The 19,790-nt window shown below is 41.8% G+C and overlaps 1 long non-coding RNA gene across 2 annotated transcripts in view; it reads left to right on the top strand.

Moving 5' to 3' along the window:
* The window catches only part of LOC115609863, a 47,532-nt gene that overhangs the window by 26,762 nt on the left and 980 nt on the right, over positions 1–19,790 (top strand). The window contains exon 3 of one of the 2 annotated variants that reach the window (XR_003992017.1): positions 11,436–11,477. This is a non-coding gene — a long non-coding RNA (uncharacterized LOC115609863). Of the gene's footprint in view, positions 1–11,435; positions 11,510–19,790 lie in introns of both variants that reach the window. The other variant, XR_003992016.1, reaches the window with a different exon arrangement.

Here is a 19,790-nt window from a genome sequence, read left to right as displayed (position 1 = left end):
ATCTTCAAACCATATTGATTCAACTAGATACCAATCCACAGTAATTGACTGTGCAATACAAAGTGTTGCAGGGATGGATGAAGAAGTAAAAAGGAGAGACGTACTCTCAGGAATGTTATTGAAGCCTCAGCAGAAGAAGGCATTCATTTGCTCATTAGACTTGTATTTTAATGCAACCCATGATGAGCAGGACTGATAATGCAGTTTTGCACTTCGGAGAGTTCACTTTTTAAGTTTATAATGGCACATTTACAAAATCCCTTCAAAAACACCCTGTTATTTTATACCCACTGAGCTTCCCTCCAGGACCATTTGAGGACAACAGTATTAATTGCTGGCAGACTTTATGCTGACATTAAAAAAGTGAAACTTGGGCATCATCTGACTAAAAGGGAGAAGTGGCCTTCCGTCCTTACACAGTAAACTGCTAAAAAAGTAAGGTCATTGTTTTTAGCAGCATCAAACCAGGCTTGCTCTGAAAGAAGCAACAAGTATATTAGAAAGTTTTCAGTGTCATGTATCGTGTAAGAGTCATGTTCTGTATTCTTTGGTAACAGTTGAAGAGCATGAACAGACCAAAAGTGCGGTTTTTTTAATAACAGACACACTGTTACACATCTGTGAAGATAGCTGTGAATGTTTAGACATAATGGATAGATTATAAATTGTTGGATACTGAAGGCAGAAGAATCCATGCCATTACCTAGTTTGCCTTTCTGCCTAGTAAAGGCCACAGGACTCCTGGACAGTTTTACATGATGCTGTATCTTTCAACAGACCTTCCAAAGCTGATGTTAAAATATCTTGATGGTGAAGCCACCACAATATTCAGCAAACTGCTCCCATTGCTAAGTGCTCGCACAGTTAAAAACTTCCCCTTAATTTCTGGCATGAATTCTTCCAGCTTCGAAGACCTCCTGACATTAGATCTTGGTTTACGTACGTCTTTGTTAAACTGAAGAGCTCTCCATCAAATTTCTGTTTCCTGTGAAGGTTCTTGTATACTGTGGTCAAGTCACTCCTTAACCTTTTCTCTATTAAGCTAAACAGTCTGAGCTTCTTGAGCCTCTCACAATTGTTTTCTAATCCTCACAGTGTTTTCTAGTCCTTTAGCCATTCCCTTGGCTCTTCTCTCTAATTTATCAACAACCTCTTGAAACATAGGCACCAGAACTGGATTCACTATTCCATTAGTGGTCACACTAGTGCCACAGACAAAGATAATAGTACCTCGGGCTTCTAGGCTATATCCCCCTGTTTACATATCCTAAGGACTGAAGTTACCCTTCCAGCTACAGAGCTAATGTGTAGCTGAATATCCAACATCCTGCCATGTTCTTTCTGGAGCCATTTCTTTCCAGGAGACCATCCTCCCATTCTGTAACTATTCTCTACAACCTGTTTACCCAAAGTTATCATTTTACACTTCCCCTGGCTTATTGTTTCCTTTGTGCATCAGTGACCTGCTGTCGTTATTTACCACTGCCTGTGTCAGCAGCAACTTTGTGTTTTCTAACAAGCGTTGAAAACATTAAACGGCACCCACCCATCCGAGAAATAATGCTCAGTTCCCAAATCCTTGATAAGGATTCCCCGTATAGAGTGAAAGATTACCAGCTGCCCTTCCCCTCCTTCCTTGCTCAGAAAACCATGCACTATAAACCACAGAGAAGAAGCGATACCCTTAACTCTGCCCTGCACTCCACATCTGTCATGCCCACTTCAGTGGGGGATTTTTCATCCTCGGTTTTCTTGCTACACTGTCCTGAGAAAGTGCATAATACCTGGGTTCAGAGAAGAGATACTGGGAAACCATCATGTCTAGCAAGGAAGACTTAAAACTCTTGTCTGCCTGATAAAATGATGTGTGCTAATGCTGAGATGTATTTCACCAGGTGAAGGCTGTTTACAGGAAGAGCAACATTTGTGTTTCACATTTAGATTTGTTGTTTTGTATAGCATTGCTGCAGCATTCCGAGATCAGCAGGTTGCATGGTGTTTATTATTTATCGTTAATTATCATTGTCATCATTGCTGTGGTACTACATTGGTAGTAAAGTGATGGGCAGAATCCGCTTGTACGAGTAGCAGCATGTCCTGAGGAGTTGTAAAAGGAGTTTTGGTTTTTTGGTTTGGTTTGGTTTTGGTTTTTTTTCCAAAAAGTAAAAATAATAAAAACTGCTCAACAGTTTTAAATTAATTATCACTGTTTAATATGTATAAATATATTTGCCTGTAGTAGCCATAACATTTATTTTCCTTGATAGTTTTCAGTAGTTCTGGGAACTGTTTTTCACAGAAATGTCTAATTATTATCACTAGCAATTAAATTTATTTATTATGTTTTGCTGTTGCTGCAGGAGCTTCTCATGCCATTGACACGATCTCTTGTACGCTCTCACCAAAGACGAATGGAGGTATAATTAAATTGCAAACTAAAATGGTCAATGTTGACGTTGTTTCTCATTCATAGGGCAATTTGTAACCATCTATGCTTTTTTCCAGTTTGAATTGATTTCGTTTGTTTTCTATTTTGTAGGTTTTGAACATACACTTTTTTTACCTTGGTCTCTTCTACCCCTTTTTCGTTCTTTCCCATCCATGAAATGTCGTTTGTGTTCTGATAACTTTTCAAGAAAGCTTGCACAGCGTCAGCTACAGACTTGGGTTTAGACTCTTTAGCCAGAATTTATCCTTTCCATGTGGCAATTTGGAAAAATTGGTGCAGTGGAAAAAGAGAAAGAAAAATGAACTAGTGGAAAAGAATTCTCCACCCCAACGAAAACATTAAACTTCATCCCTTTTGCTAGCAAAATATATTTTTTTTTTTTTTTTTAAGAAAGAAGAGAAAGAGAGGAAATTTCAAAATTTTCAGTTCTGGTGGGAAAAAATGTGGAGTTTTGGTCAAGCAGAATTGTCTTTACAAGAAAGGTGAGGTTCTCAGATAGGTAGAAAAAGCAAAAGCACGGGGGGTTTTGGAGGAAAAAGCAAAGCTTTAAATGGCAATTCTTTTTCTCCAGCACTTGCTTTCTGCCCTTCTTTCGTAGAGCATTAGGACACACAAGGGGTTAAAGGTCCAGGAAGAGAGCTAGGGAAGAAAAATCCCTCTGTTAATTGATCTGCCTGTCTGGTGACGAGGGCCAGCTGAAGCTTGTCAGAAACTGTATGAGCTGAATCAAGCTTGGGGCCCTAAGTAAAATACAGACACCTGGAGCGAGGAGGGGCTGGCTCACTCTGTGTGCAGTTATTTAGTTGTTCTTTTAATGTAGGCAGGGAAGGGAAAGGGTCAAGCAGTGCTGAGCCTGGGCTTGAGGGATGTCAAATAGTTTTTCCACTGAAAAGAAACAAGGCTAAAGCCTGTTAATGGCATCTAATGCTATTATTGTGTGAGTGTGTGTGTACTTGTGGGCTTGCTGGTATATGTTGGAGGCACGTTTTGGCAATTGAGGAGGCATTGTTGTTTGATGGTCTTACCCATAGGCATGTCGCTGGGCAAGGAGCAGTGGAAATCTTAGTGAAATCTGCACAACTCGATTTCAGTTCACGCTGTTCAGGGCAACGTGCTCAGAGGGAATCCTTTACCTCCTGCCTTTCTCCTCTTGCCGAAGGATGAAGCGATCCAGAGTACATCCAAAAAAACATTTTTCTTTCTCCTTACTCTTGGCTCTGCCTCCAGACCCCTCCACCAATGCAATCTGGCTATGATTCTGCATGCCACTTTGTTTGACCCTGATGACATAAGTTGACGCATGTACTTTTGAACCTTCCCAAGAATGAATAATATCCCTGCAATAAAATGAAATCCTAGCATTTTTAACCCGCCAAGCCCCTGTGATTGTTGGGGCCAGGCATGTCAAATGGTGGCTCAGCCGATGGACGCCTGAAATGGAAGTGGATAGATTTCAGCCCAAAAACAAGCAAGCCATTGAGAGCTGCCAGTGGTCCGCTTTTCTCATGATACCTGTGATGAGTATGTTTGAAACACTGAAAGCTTTTTCGTGGGTATTGGGAGGAGGGAGAGAGGACTTATGAGGGTGCAAAAGAATAGACTTGTGGCTTCAGATTTTAAAGGTAGCAAGAAGCCTAAGAAAGCTCAGGGGCCGGGGGAGACTTGCTGGCTCTAAAGCTGTCAGCTGTCTGGGTTGCTTTGATTCTCATGGGTTTAGGTATAACTTGAAATAGGTCTTTCCCTCCCCTTTGTCCCGAGTTCCCAAAATACTGCACTTCAGTTAAAGATGGGCCTCAAGGTTACACCAAGTTCAAACTTCCGCCAAATTTAGAGAGGTTAAACCCAGAACTTTATTCGGGGATTTCTGTGCTTTTTGAAGACTTCCATACACCTGGCTGAGCCCAGGCCCTGTAAATGAGAACTGGGACACAAATGCACTGCCTCATCATTATTAATGTTAGATCTTAAGCCTTAGCAACACCATCCCGGCAGCTTTCCCATTTGGTGCCCAGAATTGGCAAGAGCAGACCAGAAGCGTGACATAAGCAGAGCTGCCTTCTCTGAGGGAAGCTGCCAAGCTTCTTCTTAAAGCCCTTAAACCCTGACAAGGCACTGTAAAATACTGAAATCATCTGTGCTGAACGGGGACTGTACTTAAATCAGGATGCAGGAGTTTGTGTTTGGTTGAATTAGTGCAGTAACTCTGCATGACTGAAATAGAAGCTTCCAGTATTTACCTGGGTGTATTATTTGTTGGATGTCGTGAATCTTTTTTCCTCTAGATTTCTGGTATTATGTCACATCTATCAATGGAGCCGAAGGTTTGCCTAATCATGAAAACTTTACGTATTCGTATATAGATACGGCATTGAAAAGGCAGGAACAAATAAACACATGTATTGGAAGGAGATTAGGTCTCTGATTAGGTCATAGTCTTAATATTAAAAAATCAGGTTTCACTTTTTTCATTCGTTTAAAATGAGAAGACTACCTTGAATCTGTCTTTCACACTTCAGTTTTGTTTTGTTTCTTCAAGAGAGGTGCTGAGGAGAACTGATGGCAGTTATTCTTGACATTTTAAATGGCCGTCCTTTTCCTCTTGGATATGGTACCCAGATGTATAGTTAGAAAGTTAAAGTGGCTCAGCTAAAGATAAGGATGCTGTGAACTTCGGTTTTACAACTCCTGCCTTGGCCTCTCAGCCCAGCTGATTTAGTAGGAATGAGCTTGCCCCACTCACAGAAATTGAACTAGGGGGGAAAGGGAGAAGAAAAATAACAGTACTCCACAGACCTCCGCTCCAAATGCACATAGAAAGATGCTTGACTGGGATGTCAGGAGCAATCCTGGTTCTGCAGCCCTTCCTAAAGTGGGGATGCAGTGGAGCTGCCCATGGCAGGGAAGCTGGGTTTAGCCCAGCCAGTGGTACAGGCAGGAGCTGGTTTGCCTGGTTTGGGAAGTGCAGGAGATAGAAGGATAATAAAAGAAAAGCGTGGTGAACAGATTGCTTGAGCGGAATATTTTAGCTTAATAAAAAAATAAAATAATAAATCCACAGCCAACCCCCTCCCCTAAGCCCACAGTCCCCTGTACGAGGCTGATGAAATTTATACAAGAGAGAGAGACATAACGAAAGAAATTGTTTATTTGTTTGTTTGCCTTTATAAAACCCATTTGGGAGGAACATCAACGAATATACCATACATCAGTTATCTGCCTTATACCAGTTACACTGATGCTGGAGACGTCCTTTGTTAGAAATTAATGTATGTAATAAAGTTTTACATTTTTCATATGTTTTGAAGTATGTGGGCCATAATTCTTTTGACTGCATAATTACTTTTTGTACACAAGAAAAATGAGGTGCTTAGTCCTAAGTAAATAACCTCAAAACAAACCAAGAAAAACAGTTGCATCTTTTTTATCTTCTGGGTCTTACACAATAAATATTTTGTAGAAACTTAAAAAAAAAAGTTATATATCCTCAATATAATTTCACTTGAAAGAAACTCAAGCCCCTCTAGGATCACATTGAAAAATATGCTGAAGTTAGTGAGGAAAAGAAATGTATTATTTTGTGACATTTTTAGGTACACATGAACAGAATAGTTTCTGGAAGGGTTTGCCTGGTTAATCATTTTAGCTCAGTTTTTCTCTCTCTTCACTTCTGGACCATCAAAAAACTCTAGGAAATGAATTTCACGAGATGTAAGATCATTTAGTGCTCTCACTTTTCTGCCACCATTCCCTTTAACGGAGTCTGAAGCCACGACTGAAGAGCCGGAGTGATGCATGGCCACGTGAGACAGGCAGTCCAGTTGGACGGCCGGCAGTGGAGAAACTCTCACTGCAAATCAAACTGGCTTAATTTTGATTGCTAATGGCAGGCATTGGAAAATGGTGAGATAACCTCCCAGAAGTTGGGAGGCTGGCTTATATATCATGCCAGTATGAAAGAAGGGTTTGTGTTGTGTTTTTTTCCATAAGTCAGGACTCTTTTTGTTTGCTGGTGTGATTTTCTGAGCCTTCTGAATGATGTTAATTTGAGTTTGTGACGCACTAGTTTGGGGTTTTTTTTTCCTGAGGAGCAGAAGCCTTTTAGAAGACTTTTAAAGAAAAGAAAATAGGATTTGCAGGGGTGGCAGCAGTAGCTTAGGTTCCCCAACCTGTAAGCAGCTGTATTTAGGGGGTACAAGTGGTTACTCCAACTATGGACCACTGGTAGTGGCTCAGTCCCTCAAGGAAAGGAACCCTGGAATAGTTCAGAGCCAGTTTACCTCTTCTAATCGTTAAGCACTGAACTAATGTCAGCTCAGGGTCACATAAATAGAGAGATAGGAAAAGGGGAGGAAGGAATGCTTTGGAAAAAGAATTGAGATATGCTTTTTTAAACTAAACGGAAATAAGCTACTCTTTGGCAGAAATCAGGGAGTCACACCGGGTTTGGCACTGGCTTAAATAAATCAATTAAAGTACTGATTTAAGTTAAACCAATATGCTAGCAAGGCCGTAGGTTTTCATCTTCCAAAGACTTATGTGCATGCTTGGCTGAACAGTGGGAGTGATTATCTGTATAATTCATGGTAGGAATACGGCCTTATTATTTAAGGATTCAGCTTATAATATATACTGTATTTGCAGATCGTTGCCGCTGTACAGGGTTTCTGTGGATTTGGAGCCATTTGCTCTGGGTAAAATGTATTTCTAGCTCCTCCACCCACCCCATACACTCTCATGGTCGGTACTTTTGGCTCTCCCTCCTCGTCCCCATGAATTGCACTTGTGGTGCTGGTGAGGAACATGCTGCTTCTGCAGCGCCAGGCCATTTTTTATAAATATGTAAATAAAATTTACCTCCTTTTACTGACCCCACGAAGGGCCATTTTTGGCCTGCAGCGAATATTTATGTGCGAGCTGTAAACCCCTGAAACTGAGGGGTTATAGTGGAAATGCTGACAGAGTATTAAGGGACCTTTAACCCTTGGTTTAGCTGGCCCTGCTATAATTACAGGTCTGTCTGTTATTTTCAATAGCACTCGTCATGACCTTGCCTCTATTTTTTAATTATAGTAGAACTTGTGAAGGGAATTATTACTAAGTTGGGGGTTCCCCCCCTCTCTAAATTCAATCTTTATTAAACATGTGAAGCGCTGAAGAGGCAGGATTGGGCTAATAGCCTTTTCCCTCCCTTCCCCTCCCTCCTTTCTGGAGTGTGGTTCAAGTTGTACCTAAGCCCTGAGTAAAATGAATGCTGTGATTTGAGCCTCCTGAGTCCCCTGTGAGCACTGAAACTGGCTGTACAATAAGCATCAAAGGTTAATGAACAGGGGAAAAAAGTTGACATTTTATTTGGTAATGGTTCTGGTGGTTGAAATCCGGACGGAAAAGATGAGATCCAGGAGGACGTTGCCTTTTCTTTTCCCCTTCTCTCCTTTTTTTTTTCCCCACCATGTCCACGTCTGGAGGAGGCAGGTCCTATTGGACCCCAGAAATGCCTCTTTAAAACTGTGATCACAAACAACTGGGCTGTAGCTTGCAGTTTAAGGAGAGCAGCTGGAATACATTTTTCAAGCAGCACTGTCATTCTCTGTGCCGGCTTCTTTGTGCTCTTCCCTAATTTGGGGAGGGAGAGAGCACACTGGGGCTGGGATATGCAGCCCCTTTCGCTGCTGGCCCATACTAGTTCACTGAGCTGTTGCACTCAACGTGAGAAGATGCCCCATTCTCATCAGCTGTGCAATGTCTTATTGGGCTTTCCCAGCTGGCCCCTGTGGAGGCTCCTTCTGCCCCTGTTGCCCAAGCTTGATGAGGCTGAAGTCACCCACCAAGTCTGCATGCAGTGAATCCCCCAGATATAGGGATATTTTATAGCTCGATGTACCATTGCTGAAGGGATGGTAGAGGGATGTATGCTTCCCTGTCTGGTGAGCATTTCACTGCAGCCCAATGGTGACCTGCATATCTCCATCTCCCGATGGAGGAGACAGCAGCACCCATCTCCAATATCACCTTGAGGCTCTCCTATGGCAGATGTGTCAATGGGGTTGGAGCAGTGAAGGGGCCATGTGTAACCTGGAGAAACGGGAATCCTCCATCTTAAAGTTATAGGTTGGGGGAGAGTCTTTTGGGATGAGCATTGACTTTTCCTGTCTTGAGACATAACATAAACTCTGAATTTTGCATACACGAGCCTCCCGGTGCTAAGGGGAGAAAAGTCCTAGTGTAAAAGAGCACAGCAGCTCCTTGCATTGCAGCACTAGCATGTTAAAAAGAAGAGGATGACAAGAGATGTGCTTCAAGGCAGGAATTTTCTTGGGATCCCCTGGCTTCCTGCTCAGATCCTCGAAACAAGCCCTAGGGAGGGTATGGGCTTTGTGTTGGCCGTCGTCCCCCTGGGGAAGGGGACCTTGGCTGTTCTTTCAGTATCTCCCCATCAGATCCACAAATTGAACCTTTGGAGCAGTTTAGGTATTTTCTTTTTTAATGGGAGTGATGGATTGGCCTTCAGTGGCTGAATGACCTTTCTGTTCCAGTCTAGACAGCTGCGGAGGGTTTGAGAAGCATGACTGGATCAGGCCCTTAGGAAATGCTTTCACTAAAGCACTTTATGTACATTCGGAGAGCTCATGAATCACTGGGCTTTGCAGATAACTTTACCCTTAAAATATAGTAGATTATATTCATTTTAATATTTACCCAGGTAGGATGCAAAGCGTGTGGCCATGAGGCGTAGCGTGGCGTTGAGCGATGGCTTGTCTGCATTGTTTATAGATGAGTAATTAGAGCTGCTGTGCCGAGGCTGTGGGATGGGGACCAAACTGGCTGGATATTTATTTACATGACTCAGTGAATGAAACTGGGTTGGAAGCATAACTTATAGGTGTTATTCTTTCTCTCCTCGCTCCACCCCCCTGCCCCAAAAATGCAATTTTGGAGTATCTATAAGGTTCTTTACACTGTGACTTGACACTACTTATTTCAACCACTATCTTCCTTTACTGAGGTGTAAAGAAAATGAATTAGTACAAGCTGGTGCAGGTAATTAATATCGTGTGGGCGAGAGAGGGAGAAGACTTTTTAAATGGCTTGCAGTACATGTATAAATCTGTCCTATGGTGTTCACTGCTTGTAGTTATGGCTAAGGATGCTCACCTGCCCCTCATCTACCACCTCATACTACTGACTGCGTTCTCCCATTTGGTGATGCCATCACTGTGGAGTATTTTGCCTGCTTTAAATGATTTTAGAGCTTAAATTATGTTTTGACACTTAAATATTGCTGATATGCAATTATTAATAAAAGAAAAAGCTGCAGTTGATTGATCAAATGTGTGAGCTTTTGTCAGGGAAAGCTGAGCATTTTGATAGACAATATTTTACAGTGGAGTCATTGGTTGAACCAATCTTATCGGTGCTTTCCCCAGAATATCTTCTCCTGTTTTAAAGTATACATTGATATGGAAATTATGATTGAAAGCAGGACTGAAAGTAAGGCATTATTCTAAAAGGAAAAAAAAAAAAACCCAAACATTTTTTTCCATAGACCTTTAGATTTTAAACTACTGAAAAATGTGTAAAGTATAAGAAAAAGTAGACCCTTTGTTCCAGAATGAAAGTGACATTTGTATTCCCAAATTGATTACAAGCGTAGGTTTCCACTTTTCCACATGCTTCAATTAAATTAATAACCAGTCTGTACACAATAATTTTAGCTTATAAGATGGAAAGCATTTCAAGAGAAGTGTGGCATAGAAAGGTTAAGTCACTTACATGAGGTGTCACAAAAGGAAAAGGCTGAACTGGGACTAGAGTCTCACCAAGCATCTGTTGTATTTATGTTCTTCTGCATACCTAGCTCTTGTTTTGAAGAACTAAAATGCTGAAGAGCAGGTTACTATTTTCACACACCTGTCCAAAACACATGGACTTCCATCTATGAGCTAATGACAAGTATGGCTGTGCTATAAATTGGTGTTTATTTCCTTGCTTTCTGGGAATGTTGATAGTTATATAGGTAGATTCTATTGCTATATCCTATTATTATTCCCTGTATATTTTTAAAAGCTATATTGGCTTTGTTTTAAGGATCTTCTCAAAGCTGGAGAACTAGGCAGGGGAAAGCATGAGCTGTCCAGGAGAAGTCTTTTCTGTGTGTCCCTTAGGCAGCTGCCCTATGATAGGGCGACCAAGGGGTGACTTAGCCAGGTCCCTTGCTCTCCATGTCCTACTGCTTTTTTCATCTAAGTGATTCTCCTGCCCTTTCCATTTTCCATGACATACTAGGGCTGGCACAGATAGATTTTGCCTGTCATGTACCTGTACACAGAAGCAATACTGATCCTGATTCTCCAACCTACTCCTTTGTAAGTCTACCAAAACCCAAATCAAGACCAGTTGTAATGGCATGTGGGGTCTACCTTTTCTTCTTTCTTTCCTATGGTGTCCGTAGTTACTGAATGTGGCACTTTTGCTGTTGAAGGCAGCTTTGGGGTTGTTTTTTTATAAAACACTCAAAGCAATTATTTGCTCTTCTATAGTAATTTGTATATTCCCTAAATGCCAAAGGGATATTCTTCTTGCTAACTCTGGCTAAAATAAAGTATAACGGAGGAAACCGCTGGCTGTATGTTAGGGCAGGTCAGGAAAGGGGCAAGTTGATTTATGCTTCCAAATGACCTAATGCCATGAAGCGTTTAAAGGCACGCTCGCTTGCAAGCATGAGAGGAGTCCCCGGTTGCCACTGCCACGCACGGCAGAGCAGCAGCCCCCACGCCAGCCTCAGGAGGAGGGTACCAGCCACTGCCCACACTGTGCTGTACCGAGAGTTGCTGCTGGTCCCACCTCTGCCCTGTGCAGAATCCAAGAGGCAGGGAAACTCATGCTCTCAAGTCATTTAGGTGCTTCCCAAGATCCTACATGATCTACCGAAGTGCTGAAGTAAATGAACAAATCACATTTCTAATGTTTTGCTTGTTTTGTTTGATAGATTGCCAAGTGAGAAATTTCAAGGGGTCTACAAGTCATTCAGGTGAAAGAACAACTTTCTGCTGTATTTTTCATGTGAGTAAAATGCCGATCTATAAAGGATTAGGAGCCTTTATTCAGGGTTTGAACTTTAACATTCCTCAAGCCTCAAATTTTTAATCTTCAAAAGAAACCAGTCATTTCATGGCGAGTTATGAAATGTGAATTATTTATTCCGCCAGTAAATATGTAATTAGGCATATTTTGAAAATCTGTAATTAATCCCTCACCCCTTAAACCCATAAGAAATGCTAATATGCCTCTGAGGTAAGGCAGGTTTCTATAAAGGGCATAATGTAAGCTGTTCTGATCTGTTGTGTAATTATGTTTGCTGTCTGTAGTGGAAAAAAAAAATCCTAGTGAGAATTTGTTGTGGAGGAGAGGGAAGAAAGGGAAGAAAAAGCTTTGCTCCTCACTGAGCAGGAGGCAATTATTAAATGGCAATACATCCAAAGCTTTTCATTTGTTTGGGTTGGATTTCAAAGGGCGCAGTGTATGCATCAAGCAAGAAAATCAAAGCTGGTTATTTTATTTCTACTTGATGTAGTAAACTATCAGCCATGCCTCAAAAACCCACAGCCAAGGAGCTGTTTTGGCCTGCCTCATAGACCCACAGCTTAGCACAACTGTTGTCGTCCCCCTTATCCTACAGCAGCTCCCCCAGTGGACTTTTCCTGATAAAACGGGGAAATCTTGAATCCAAGCAGTACCTTTTGAACCATTTCATGCTCACTTTTTCATCCTGCATCCTGATAACACAGTATAAAGAAATATGACCCAATGCCATATATATATTTATGTATATGTGTATGTATATATGTGTATATGTATTTGTGTATTTAATATAAACATATAGAATAATAGAGTGGTTTGGGTTGGAAGGGACCTTAAAGGTCATCCAGTTCCAACCCCCCTGCCACAGGCAGGGGACGCCTTCCACTAGACCATGTTGCCCAAGGCTCTGTCCAGCCTGGCCTTGAACACTGCCTGGGACGGGGCATTCACAACTTCCTTGGGCAACCTGTTCCAGTGCCTCACCACCCTCATAGTAAAGAATTTCTTCCTAATATCTGATTTGAATCTCCCCTGTTTAATATATATATATGTGGCACAAGTTTATATATGCTTTATATATATGAATACATGGCACAAGAAGACTTCTCAGCTTGGTTTTGGAGCAAGGAAATCTGTTGAGAAGAAAAATATAATTGATCTGACTAATTTTACCACTGTGGAAAGCACAAGAGCAGATTGCTATGCTCAAACATGGTTTTAGTTTGGAGCGACTCGACATATTTTAAGAGCCTTTCACTAACAGCAACTGCCAGAGCTCTATCACTTCACTGTAAGAGTCTCTTGTTGTCATTTTAACTTCATTAAGAGGACAAGTGCACCATACTACTTGAGCTGATGAAAGCAAGGGGAGATTTAAAGGTCATTGAGTGCCATTTTGGTCAAAATTGAGCACTTTGGCACTTAGGATGGGATGTAAGGGGCTCCATAAGGGGCCAGCAATATTGTACACATCAGAAAATATGATCTAAATTGGCTCAAAAAGCAAGAAAACAAGTTAATGTAGGTATGTTCACTGATGATAAGTAAATACAGCCACCTGACTGTAACCTCAGAAGTAGTAGGTTGCCATTTTCCAAAACAGAATACTAGGGGAAGGATTTGTCTGTATGATGTGCCCTGTTTCCTATACTCAACTATCATCAAAGTCGTAATTTTTGAGCTTAGTTCATTATTTCCTCAGCTCCCATCAGCGGAGGTGGGTGGGAACTATCTCTCCTTTTTCTCTATGCAGGTTTTCACTTATGTCCCAATGCAAGGACCTTGGCTTGAACCTCTGGCCTCAAAATTCTCTGGCCTCAGAAGCCTGTAGAAGAGACGCCTTTAAATGTATGCTGAGCTTGCCCACCACACCTGGGAGCCAGCAGCATACGCTAACTCAGTACCTCACAAAGAAAGGCTCGCTCCCAGAAGTCAACCAAAAGGTTGGGTATCAATCAAGCAGATACACAGCCTGTTCTCTTCTGAAATGTAGGCAGCTTCAGGTTAGAAAAGTTGTAGCTCTGAAAAATGTGCAGTAAGAAGAAGGTGCCTGCAGAAGCCAAAATACCCTGTCAGGTTGCTCCTCAGCAGGAACATATCCCTGAGTCAGTGGCATTTGGAAAGCAGTTACAGTGCAATTGAAGTCAACATGGGGTTATTTTAGTCTATATTACTCTAAAGTAGTCAGAAATACAGCTTCCTGTAGAAGTTGTTAATCTGCTGGTGAGTTTGTCGTGGGTATTTTGATGTATGTTGTCTTTATTAAAGGCCTTGAAGATGCGATGTGATGATCTCAGCTTTTGTCTGAATCAAGCAAGCGTACCAACAGAGAGGATGCTGCTATACTGAGAATAAATATGAAAATATAACCAACTCTGATAAGATTTAGTGTTCAAAAAGCCTTTAATGCCTAGGCACTCTCTTAGGAGAAAGACAAACATTTCCAGGGAATCATTTATGCCACCTTAAATAGATGTGTTGGCTTTTCCATACCAGTTAGCCCACAGCAGATGGATAAGACATCTAATTTTCTGGTGTATGAATAGTTGACTGAGGTGAGTAGAAGCCCAACTCAGGCTCTCAGAGAACCTAGCCCAGATGGCAGTTATGAAGAGCTTCATATGCATTGCTGAAATTTTATTGTTTTTAAGCCCAGATGATAATTTCTAGGGTCCTAAATGATGAGTATTCAGCACTGGTGCTTGGCAAAGCTGTGTCTGCTTATTTTTATTTCAATTACACATAAGTCAAAAAATAGTTTTGTTTGTATTTTAAGGGACAGTAAAAAGGGAATATAAATTCCCATAATGTGAGCTTTTCAATGAGGTTTCATTTCAGTTTTCAGTTCATTTTGTAAGTGAATTTACAGTAGAAGTGCCGCCAGTGCACATTATAGCCAAAAGTATGCTGGTTTCAGCGATGGAGAGATAAACCTCTTCTCAGACTGTGCTTTTGGTGCAGAGAAGTGTCTGTGTCAAGAAAACAATCCTCAAAAATGTGAAGAACTGCTGTAAAGAGGAAAGGAATAATCAGTCCTCCTCACTTCTTGCAGATAGGACAAGAAGTAATGGGCTTAAATTGGGGTAAGAAAGATTCGGGTTAAAACCTTCTTGTGATAAGGACAGCGATGTACTGCAAGACACTGCCTGGGGAGGTGGCAGCGTCTCCAGCACTGAAGGCCTTAAAACCCCAAAGATAAGCATCTGTCAGGAATGACACAGGTGTCATGGGCCAGGGAAGGGACTGGTGACCTCTGGAAATCCCCTCCAGCCCTTTGAGGTGATGACTCTGGAGGTGATGATACACTTTGGGGAGGTCTGCAATGTGAAGCAACTGGAGAGTTGTGCCTGTTGCTGGCTGTCGTCTATGGTAGGGGCTCCAGGTTTTTAGGTCTGGGGAGCAACAACAGCAGGGCTGGCACTCTGAAGATTGATGAATGAGTTTGGAGGAAATGAGAAGTAAGAACTAGCACACCTCATTTCAGAAAAAAGTAATTTAGGCAAATTGGGCAGAATGAAGTCCAAGTCTTTCAGTGGACCCTCTTGTTTTTCTGATGAACTCTCAGGGTGCATCACTGCCCAACTTTCTGCTTAGCCACAGATATCCCTGAGTGAGAAAGTGTGTGAGGTTGGAGTGTTTCGTTTGCACTATTCAGCAGAACAGGAGATTGCCAGAACAGGAGAGGTAAAAAAGGGATATACATGGGGCAAAATAAAACAGAGGGAGAAAGGACACTGAAGTATGAGGAGCCTTTAGAGGGCAGTAAGTATCCTTGGAGGGGAAAAAAAGAGAAAGAAAGGTGGCTGTGGTGGGTGAGAGATGGGACATGTTCAAGGGGGAGCTGGAAGGAAATGCTCCGAGATTTTGGTTGACAAACCTCCAGACCGTACCAAACTTTTCAGGCTTGTTTATACCTGACTGGTTTCTAATAATGGCTGTATTATGGAGCTTTTGCTAATAAGCATAGGTGAATAGTAGGAGTATAATAAATATGTTTCTGCTTGACCCCTGCCCAGATGCTAGTGGAAATTTGGTGTTACGTCTTTTAAACTCAGGACAGCATGATCCAGAGTTTGATATAAAAGTAAGGAATCAGTGAAACAAAGAAAACCTGAAAACCTTGAGATGCTACCGTGTGCTTTCCTGCACCATTAAATGGCCCCTCTCATGGCAAAGAAACAGATTCTTGGTCCCAATATATAAATATGTATGTGTGTGTATCCACACTGTGCAAACACCATGCCTGGGTGCACCTAATCCAAAGGGAAAGGTGGAAGCGGTGTGAAGCGCACACTCTTGTGGCTGCAGTCACTGCAGCCCCGCTCTCAGTGATAAACTTCAGAAAACTGACTCCCAGGCAAGCTGGGTGTTTAGTCCAGATGAGCAAATCATGTCTGAACTTTGCCTCTTAGCACCATGAGGAAAATTTCACATTTTTTCTGCCAGGTGTTTCTCAAGGGAATAGGTGTCTGTGCATTGTGTGTTATTACCTGTAACACACAGTAGGTCAGCGACCTGTCCTCTGCTTCATAAATACAGAGTTATGATTTTATCAATGACATCAGGTATTTTCATAATACTGGATATTTAATTAAAATATTCCCTAGCTTATCAGAAGGTGCTTTTATACTGTCATTCATTAAACGTTTGCTGTATGATAACTACAATGTGCCATTGCATGCCAGGTTTCTGGTTTTAGTTGCTCATAGTAAAATTGCTCTTACACTTTAATGTCTGCACAGGGCAGAGTAACGTGCTGCTACACATAAGTGCTTGCCTTGCCAACTGGTCCTTGTTAGTTGGTTTGAGCGGAAAACCATGGGAGAAATTTGAAGTGAGAAGGCATTCAAATCTAAAACCAGGATTTAACATGCTGTAGCTGCTTTGTTAGCTTATCCACGGGTCTCCACTTCCTGAGTATGTTTCATATAATTACTACATTACATTTTTAATTATGTTTGTTTTCCTCCTTGCAGTGCCCGTTTCTTACATTTCTTCTTCAATGTATAGTACCCCAGCAACATCCACATTTATAATTACAGAAGATAAAGTTATAATATTCCTGAGGCAAAACTGCATTTTAACAACTGTGCTAATGTGGAAAACAACTTGTGCAGAATAAATATGCCCTACAATTAGTGGTACACCAACATTTTTCATGGTTACCTTACATATAAATAAACTCAAGCCACTGACATTTTTCCTGAGGACTTTTATCTCTGCAGCCCCAAAACTGCAGACAGATTTGTTGTAAGTAACACTATCACCATAAGAAGTTTGAAAACCCTTTTTTTTTTTTTAATTCATCTGCTTTTGCATCTGCATAGCTTGGGGCTGAGCCCGTGGGTCTGATATTGTCTGTCTGATGAATCGTCACTGCGTTCTGGGCTCCCTGAAGCCTATCATTTGGCTGAGGCTAACAGGAGGTGACTGGGCAAAGCCGTTTCACCTGAGGGTGGGCCAGGTCACAGGTCACTTGTAATAGCTTCTCCATGCATCTCCAGACCTGTAAATGAGACCAGAGCCTGACTCACTCCACTACACTTTCTTTGTCTTAGACGGATGCTCTAATCAAACAAATTACCTAGCTCATGATCACAGCCACTGAGCCAGAGATGGTTTTGCAGACGCTTGTCTGGAGTCCTCCAAGCCCCCTCGACCATGCAACACTGCTTAAAAGGGCTAATGTTTTCCACCAAAGGTAATAAAAAGATGTGCGGTCACTTGGCTAAGCTGGCCTCAGAAAAAAAGAAATCCCCAGGAACACCACGGGACACATTTTGACACGCACAGCGCAGCTTACTCCAGCGAAGGGCATGTATATGACATAATGAAGGGGCTGGCTCCATCAGTGCTCATGTACATGTGTTATGGCTCTACTGACCCAGTGAGTCTTGGTAAAGCTAAAAGGCCGCATCAGTAAGAGAGTAGGTGTACGTTATACTGGGCAGCGTTATACTCTGCTTGGGGTTTGATTTATTTTTATCAAGAGGAGAGAAAGCTGAGATGGGCAAAATGTGCATGTGTGGGGAAGAAGGTGAGCCCAACCATAAATAAATGGACTCACACAGCACCGATAGAGAAAAACATACAGGCGTGGTTTGTTTATTGTAAAAGTCAGCCTTAGGCAGAGAATTTAAAACTGATCAGCCCGCTACAAACATATTATATTAGTCTTGTATTTATTTATTGCACAGTCCTTTAGTTTTATTTATTGACTGTCATTCCCTACTGTACTGCAGGCAATGCTGTCACTGTATTTTCTTAAAACTTTCACAATAAATTTGTAAAAATAAAAAAAATTCCAGCCATTCCATATTTTTCTCCTGTGTTTTCCAGACACTTTGGCTTTTGTAGAAGTAATGTTGGTTGTTTACTTGATTCTGACTCTGGAAAAAGAAACAAAACAACCTAGGTACTTTCTGGTTTCAGATGTTTCGTGTGATTGTAAAAGAGAAAGAAACCAGTTTTGACTCAGAGAATGAGCTACTGCAAACAATCTGTTGCTCATATAGCCTAATTGCTAGTGATATTTTGAGAAAACAATTAAATTGGAAGTGGGGTTACTTTGGTGTTTATTGTCTGTGACAATTTCTTTTGGAAACAGGCTCGAAGAGCTGCCTAGCTGAGGCTGTGATGATGTGCAAATAGTACTTATCATCGGTACAGAGCCAGCCAGCGAAGGGAGGCATTACAGAACTGGAGTGAACTCACCTGTTAGACATGTCAGGATGTTACATGGTCAGAGATGGGTCCTTCCAGTTACGTGTATTTACACCCTGCAGCATCACTGTCCTTTTATTGTACTAGGGCTGCAAAGATTCTTAGGTGCCTGCTGGGTATGGGCTAAAAAAATCTGCATGAATTTCATGGTTGGAGGGAAAGGTACCACATAGTGGAAGAAATACGTTTGAATCATGAGTGTAACAGCTAGAGGGAAAAGTCTGGGCAAAATTCCCATGGATTTCCCCACATCCAGGTTTTCACTGCTGGTTGTCACTGTGATTAGTTCAAGGTGTAAACAGACATGCCCTCTGCAAGCAGCTGTGCTGAAAGAAGGGGTTGCCACCTACCACTATACCTCCTGCTTGTTGTTTAACACCCTCTGCTGGAAAATACCACTGCCTCCTACCCACCAGCAATGCTGCTCACCTGGGTCCAGCCAGCCCCACTTTAAACACTTCCAGACGAGATGAGCCCATTCCTGTGCAAATCTCTGCCTGATGGGCTGCAGCCATCGGAAGGTAGCTGGGAGAGGATATTAAGGGTGGTCTGAGGCTACCAAAAATGCTGAGAATACTTTGTATAAGCCAGTCATATGGTTGGGCCAGGAGTATTTTGTTGAGTTCTGGTCAAGCTGTCGCATAGAAGCTACAGCTGAAATGGCATTGGAGGTAGAAGAGGCTGAAGTGGTTAGAGACACAATGATTTTCAGTACAAAGAGGCCAGATCTTTAGGAATATGTAACATGCCACACCTAAATTAGCCCCCAGAGCCACTTTAAGGGAGCAGATGGAGACCCAATGCTGGTTACTGAACTTGGTACCACTGGGAGAGGTCAGCACCGGTCCAAACCATCCTGGCCTTCAGCAGGTGCTGAGCATGTGTTGCTCCTCCTCTGTGTCAAGAAGTCCTGTTTAACCCCATCTGTATTGTGGTTGTGGAGTTGCAGAGTTTGCATTTGCAAGCTTTTCTATTGTGGCAGAAAGTCTACAAAATAGCCTTTATACCTCCTATGAGAACACTGGTGCTCACAGTATCTTCTGGCTCCAGAAGCTAGAGATTTAGGAAAAGCATCAACTGCCATCTAAGTAGGAACAAATTCAGGTGAAGAGTTTTGACAGTGAAAGACAGTGTCTCAGGAGCTCTCTTGTTTTTGCCCTCTATGCAGAACTGCTTGCATCAAGACCTTAAACCTCCTCCGTAAAAGCTGTTTGCTTGCGAGCAGATGGTATTTCATTGTCTTTTGCTACTGATCTTGAATTATCAGCCTTTATAATGAAAATGCCAATTCAGCCTTGACTGTTCAGCTATAACTCTACCAGGACCACTATAATGCACACACCATATATACTGAATATTTATTATGGTACTGTGCATATTATTTATTGTATATGCAATGTATTTTGTAGGTGAAAAATGATACCTTATCTAAGTCAATGAGCATAACCAGGAAAAATATGGCAGAGTAATCATGTGATTCATAATTGACATCTGCTCTCCAAAGACTTGGACAGAATCTGAATTTTCAGCATACGTTGGA

This window comes from Strigops habroptila, chromosome 6 (assembly GCF_004027225.2).
Source record: "Strigops habroptila isolate Jane chromosome 6, bStrHab1.2.pri, whole genome shotgun sequence".
In the NCBI taxonomy this organism is placed as follows: domain Eukaryota; kingdom Metazoa; phylum Chordata; class Aves; order Psittaciformes; family Psittacidae; genus Strigops; species Strigops habroptila.
Note: the sequence above shows the minus strand (reverse complement) of the source record. Positions and strands in the feature narration are given on the sequence as shown.